Below are 6,935 nucleotides of genomic sequence, written 5' to 3' on the forward strand. Positions count from 1 at the left end.
GTTACACTCCCTGGGAGTGGGTGTTTCTCTTCCGCTTTTGGATCCTGCCCTGACTCTATATAAAGACTCCAGGCTTGAATGAGCAGCAAAACCAACCCTCAAACTGGCTCCATCGTTTGGAAGCTTCGTGCTGCTGATCCCATTCCTCCTGGCTGAAGGAACATGGCCGTTTGGAGCATGGGTAGGAGTTTGCATGGGATGTTTGTCCATCTTGGTGTTGCATAGCTGCTAGGACAACTCGTAGGGACAAAGCACACTGTGTGTCCACATCCAGGAGCAGTTCTTGCTCTACAGTGGCTCATTACCAAGGGGAAAGTGTGGTTTGTACCTCCTCTTCCCCCCTGAGGCTGATTTGTTGATGCTGTTGGGTCTTTGGATGGTGTGATTTTTGTTAATTGGGAGAGATGAGGCTGTAGTTCTCCGTTGGGATTAGAGCAAGGACTGAGGGTGTGTGGGCTCCACTGAGACCTTGCCAGTGCAGGAGTTGCCAGACTTGGAGGAATTTCACTGTGTCATTTTTCCAGGGATGGCCCTTTTCAGACCCATCCCATGCTTGGTGGCCTCACAGAAAGCTTCTTTGTTGTTTGGGGGTGCAAGGAGGGCTCCTCACATAACAGCTCTCTGGGGGAGCCGCAACAAAGCCAGCACGCTAATGGCAATGTTCATCCAAAAGCTGACTTCACACCCAATTAAGCATCACCCTGAGCCAGAGGGACAAGTCCTCATGTCATTATGTCTTGAACTAAATTGCTGGCACTTCATGAGTGCTCTGTGTCCGTAGCCCGAGGGACTGATGCAGTTAATCCCTATCAGCAATAAAGAAACTTTGTTATTGTGACCTCCTGGTTTGGTCTTTGTGGCTACTGGCTGCACATCACTGTGGCTGCCTTCCTTAGTTATGGCTATCCTTGTAAGGAAGGAAAAAGACGTAGAGAAAGGGAGAATTTCCTGAGCTCTTTGTAATTTGTCAGGCGTGACATGCAGTCACGGAGTTTTGCACTGAATTTTGCTTCTTTTTCATGTTTTTCCCTTTAAGATCTAGATGTTTGTAAAGCAGTTCTGATTTAGCAGCTTCTGTCTTATCATACCAGCTAATGAGGGCTAGGAAGAATTTCAGCACTGACCTTTTGTTGCTGCTGCTGGGTTTTTTTCCACAACAGAAATTAGATATAATAAGAAATGTTCTCTGAGCTTCCCCTCCAGGCCCTGAGCCTGCACTCCCCCCATGCATGTTTGTGGGTGGTGGGAGCATCTCGAGTCGTGCTAAATGGCACAGAGCGAGCTGCTGAGGCTTAGCCTGTGAATCAGTGGGTTTCTCATCTGAGCCTGGGATAAATAATGCGATGTAGGTCTGAAGTGGGTTTTAAGTTGGAGGTGGATTAACCAGCTTTAGTTTGGGGGGAATGATTTGAGGTTGTGAGTATATGGACAGGGAATGAAAGTGCCTGAATAAGACAAGTGAATGGGACTTTAAAGATGTCTCTGTCGAGGCTTAGCCTGTGAATCAGTGGGTTTCTCATCTGAGCCTGGGATAAATAATGCGATGTAGGTCTGAAGTGGGTTTTAAGTTGGAGGTGGATTAACCAGCTTTAGTTTGGGGGGAATGATTTGAGGTTGTGAGTATATGGACAGGGAATGAAAGTGCCTGAATAAGACAAGTGAATGGGACTTTAAAGATGTCTCTGTCCCAAAGCCAGATGTGGGAGACCTGCTAGTAGACATGGCTTGATGTTGCCTGGGCTTGACCCATCCGTACGCAAGAACTCGGGTACCTGGGGAGCACCTCCATGGAATTTGCTGGTTTTGCTGCCCCTCTTTGCAAATGCTCTGCAGAGCAAATAAGCCTGCTGTGGGGTGTGCTTGGTGTGGGGCACCTGCCCAGGCACCAGTTCCCTCCAGAGACATGGGCTGAACTTCCAAAGCGAGTTCCAGTCCCACCTACCTGTGCTGTTTTGGCTCTCCTCTGCACAGGAGTGGTTGACTAACCCCAGAGAAGTTCATTAAGTTAATGGATGTCCAGCCCCCATCTGTGTGTGGGGAGGCTTGTCTGCCTTGCAGCCACATCCCTGTGGGATGTGAGTTGGGAAGAGCAGCGAGAGCCAAGCCTGACTCTGTGACAGCGTTCCCTGGGGTGTGCACCCCGTGTGTTTTTCACAGAGGCTGGCAGAGCAGCCCAGGGAGGTAGCACAGACCTGATGGTGTGGCTTTGTTATTTTGCATTTGCTGAAAGCACAGCAGAAATGAAGTGAAGATTAATTAAAACATCCTTCCTCCCCCCCCACTTCCTCTTGCTCTTTGCTGTTTCTAGGGAAGACTGGAAAAATGTGCTAGAGAGGAAGCTAAATGCTGAGCATCCTTTCATGAATGCAGAATATGGCTCCCATGGGACTGCGGGGAAAGGCCCTGTAATTACAGGGAATGTCCTGCGAGGCTGGGTTACACAACCAGGGTGGAGAGCTGCTCCTGCTTCAGTTTAGCAGCAGGCTGATGATGCTGTAACTCAAAATACTACCTGGCTATTATCCATTCATTGCTTTTTATCACTGTCGGTGTCCTCAACACACAGCATAGACCACTCGTGAGGCTCTGAGCCAAGAAGGAGGTAGGAAGGAGCGCGCAGGATCATAAAAGGGCCATTTGATATTTACAGTGGCTGGTGACATAATTCCCAGACAGCTCGAGCATCTCTTGGAGCCAGCTGACGAGTCGCTGGAAGATCTTGCTGCGATGCCACCCAGTGAAGGTGACTCCTTCCCAGCTCTGGCAAGAGCAAGATGCCCTGATGGAGAAGTCACACTGCGGCATCTGCTCGTGGGCTCCACACCGGCTGCTGCCTCCTGGGTTAAAAGCCAAGTTAGCAGCCAGGAAGGGGATTTAGGACTGTAGCAAGTGCCTTCAGATGTCATTCAGGGGAGGACTAACCCCTTGCCTGGGGTGCTGGGCATGCCCTGGTGTCATGTGCTGGAGGATGTTGCTCCTGGGTGGCTTTGTTCTGTCACTTAAGATGCTGTTGTTGGCTCTGGTCCATGTGGACCTCTGTTAGTGGTGTGCTTTGCAGTGTTTTTGTGCCAGGCTTTATTATGCTCTAGAAGGATATATTGGTTGCTGAGAGCCATGGGCATGTCTTGAGCGATGCATGAGCTTAACCTTCACTGTGCCCCTGTGTGCTGGGAGTGATCATTACCCTTTCAGTTTGGGAGGTGAGGTATGGAGGAATTCAGCCACATGGGATGCCTGCAGCATAATCCAGCATCCTTACTCCCCATGCTGTAACCCTAGCCTTTCCCTCCACCAGCAGTAATAACCACTTCCCATACAGACCGGGAGACTTCAGCATGTATCCTTGTCCTGTCAGGCCTTCCTAGGCTTTGAATTATTAAATATTGTCTCTGTTCTCCATTATAAAGGTTCTAAGAGTGCTGTTACTTATCAGAATAGAAAAGGCTCAATTCCCATATTTTAACAGTTAGCTTCATCTGCTTGTGGGATTTCCAATAAGTGGGAAGAGTTAAAGGTCAAAAACAGTCATGAGAAGCTAAGACTGGAAGGAAATACAGAGAAGTAACGATCTTTGCAAGAGGGTGTCCAGTCTTCTGTCCCAATATCCATGTGGTCGCTGGCCTGTGTCTTCTGCCTAAACCAAAACCTCATGCAAATTCTTCAGCATTAATAGGCGGGGGAGTGTTTGCTGCTGTGACTTCCGCGATGCTGTATTACAGACTGTGCTCTGGGGGTGCCCCTTCCTGCACCCCTGTCACCATCAGCCAGGAGAGAGCCCAGCAAACCGTCCTGGCTGCATTTCTGAGTGACGACTGTACATTTGGCTTGGAGGAACAAGAAGGTACAAGATGCAGAGAAGGAGACCCAGGGCCAGCTGCAGACCCTGGCTGGCTGCTGAACTCAGTGATGACTTTATTGTGTTTTCTGAGCCTGAAGCCCTGGCTGTGGATTTTTGTGATTTTTCAAGGTCACATTTTTGCTTGCTACTTTTAAGACACAGGGTGGTACCTGCTCCTTTGCAAGAGGCTGGATTGGAGCAGCAGGAGCCCAGGCCATTATCCTGCTGTTGGTGATTCTCTTCCTCTGGAAGTCTCTTGTCCCACAGGCAGGCATGTCCGTGCCCAGCTGGGCTCTGCCTCGACCGTGCACCCGCAGCATCCCTGAGCGGAGCTGCCTGTTGTGACCCAGGCAGGTGATCCCCTGATTTCCTAGGGAATGATCCATGGAAACTGTCTTGAGAGCGAGCTGGAAATTGGGTATAGGGTCACAGTGCTGTCAGCCCGGGGTCTGATTTCCTCGGACCCTGTGGGAGAGGGCACTGTCACTGTCTCCAGCTCCCGAGTTAAGCAGTGACAGCTCTCCCAGGCAGCAGTACAGCATTGTGCCGGGGGAGCTGCCGAGGGACTTAGATCATGCACGAGAAAAGGGGGTTAAAAGCAGGTTTTTGTAAGCCTTTGCCTGCCATTTTAAATGGGAAAGATGTTTCCCTGGCAACGAGATGGATGCATCCCAGCAGAGCATATGGCTTCCATCGACTTTGATTTACCAGCGTGTTGAAATGGCAGCTAGATAATCTCTCTTCATCTTTAATGTGTCCATGCCCTGTGTCCCTGTTACTTGTGAGCTTTAAAGGACCATAGGTCTGATCTCTGTGGTGCTGGCCTTGCTCCCACCACATCCTGCGGCTGGGGCTGGCAGGGTCCCATGTCAGGGCTGGGTCTGGGGACCCTTGAAAAGAGGGACCTGCACAGAGAACCAGAGCATCACCTGGAGCAAGGAGCTGCAGGGTGGGCAGGGAAACCTTCCCTGCTTCTGCTGCCTTTCATCAGCCAAACAGCTCCTCCTCCTCAGAGGACATAATCCAAAGCCTTCTCTTCCTATTCTCCTCCCTGCTTTAAATCATTTTTAGATGCTTTCCACCTTTCACCACAAAATCATCTGCCTCCTGCAGCTTGCTATTTATTGTTGTGTTTACTGGCGCAGGGAAATAAGGAAAGGGAACAAACCTGTCATTTGCTGAGTGGGGGGACTTGAGAGAGCTGGTTTCTGTGAGCTCGTGGCTCTCCCAGGCTCACTGGCATGTGCTGGTCCCACCGAGCTCACACAGCAGCCTCCTCTGAGGGGCAAAACTAGGGTGCTGTCCTCATTGCTGCCCATCACTGGCTCTCTGTTCTTGGGTAAATTTGATGAAAATTGGCCAACAGGTCCAAATATTAGATGGGGACAGCAAGGCAGCCAGACAGGGTGAATGCATGAGCCTCACTGCCTTAGGAACCGAATAGCTGGAGAGAGGTTCATTTACATACCCGAGTGATCCTTGGTGGGAACCGGCTGGGTACGGTGCCCTTAAATCAGATTAAAATGTGGTGCTGGCCTGCGAATGGCTGTACTGCAGGGACTGGGGGGCCATGCACCATTTCCCTCCTCTTCCACTGATGGAAGTATTTAGGGAGCTGTGGATGAGGCAATGCCTTGTGCTTTGCAAGTATCCAGGGGAGCCAGAAAGCCCTGGTCTGCACGTGCTGGTGCTCAGCCCTGATTGCAACAAACCCCCCAAAGCTGACCCCTGTAAAAAGGAGGCTCCCCTGTAACTGAGGTTGCCTTTATTTCTTCCAGCAGGATCACAGCTTTCCCCTCCTCTCTGGGCTGTTTAGATCTCCAGGAAGCCTCTCCCCTGCCAAGGGCTCTCAATGATGGGGGCTGCCCCCTTCTCCCTCAGTGCTCAGAGCCCATTCGCCCATCCATACCCGGCCACCCGCTTGCTGTGTTTGAGTTATGCCAGAGAAGAAGCAAGAGTTAATAAAGTGATTGATAACCTTTGGCTCTGGGGACTAATTTATCTGGTGCAGGGAGAGGCTGTGCCCTTCAGACCTGTCTGTGCAGGTGAGGCTGCCCCACTGCCATTGGGGCCAGTGTCACGAGCTGGCCGTTCTCTGCCATGAGCAAAGGAGGCACCGATGTGGGTGGTGGCAGGAGGATCTCTCCGTAGCTCTGTGGCTGGGGCAAACTTGGCTACAGCTCAGGGAGACTTTCCTGCTGTAAAGGGGAGATTGACGGAAAAGAGCTTTGAAGAGTTGCAGCTCCTGGAAGACCCAATATGAGTGTCAAAGTTAAACGGAGCTTGACTGGCAGCTGCTGTGATGCTCTCCCCTCCCTGTGGCATAACTGGCTGTTTCAGTGACTTTTTAGGGCTAAAGAGCACGGTCTTTTTAAGCCTGAGCTCTCTGGAGATTGGATTTGTTTTGCATCCCTTCACCCTGAGCAGCTCCTCCAGGCCTGCCTGTCTGCACGGCCAAGACACTGGTCCCAGCAGAAACATTCCCATCCTAACGGGAACAGCTTCACGGACATGAAAAGCAGCAGGTCTGTATTCTGTCATGGAATGTGCTGTCCTGCTGATGTGGGGAAGGGACACAGAGCTCCGAAACCTGTCACTGGCCTTTTATTTCTTGTTGTTGAACCAAATCCCACTTTTTTTCTGCATGCCAGTCTCTGGTGTTTCTTGGGCATCATGGGATTTGGTCCTGGCTGAGCTGGACCCATGCTTGTGGCAGTGCAGCACCCTCTGCTTTTTGGGGGAAGGAGAGGGCAGGGTGTGTTATTCCTAATTTGCACTGGTGTGACCGCAGGAGAGTTGCGGAGAGGGAACATGGTCCTGCTTGATTGTGACAGTCTTGTTATTCCTCTGGGTGTGTGTGTATATATATATATATATTTATTTCTTTTTTTACCCAGCTTGGGGGTTGTCGTCTTCTGGGGACTAAAATCGGAAGGCTGTGAACCAGCTCGCCTGCTTCTTGGCTTCTGAGCTCCTTCCTAGTCACTAGCTGGGACAAGAGAAGTAAAATTAAACAGATGGCAAAATTACCAACTCTAAGATGTATTACACAGGCAGTTTGCAACTGCCTTTTTTTTTTTTTTTTTTTAAGACTCCG

The sequence above is a fragment of the Eurypyga helias genome, unplaced genomic scaffold (assembly GCF_000690775.1).
Source record: "Eurypyga helias isolate BGI_N326 unplaced genomic scaffold, ASM69077v1 scaffold13427, whole genome shotgun sequence".
In the NCBI taxonomy this organism is placed as follows: Eukaryota; Metazoa; Chordata; class Aves; order Eurypygiformes; family Eurypygidae; genus Eurypyga; species Eurypyga helias.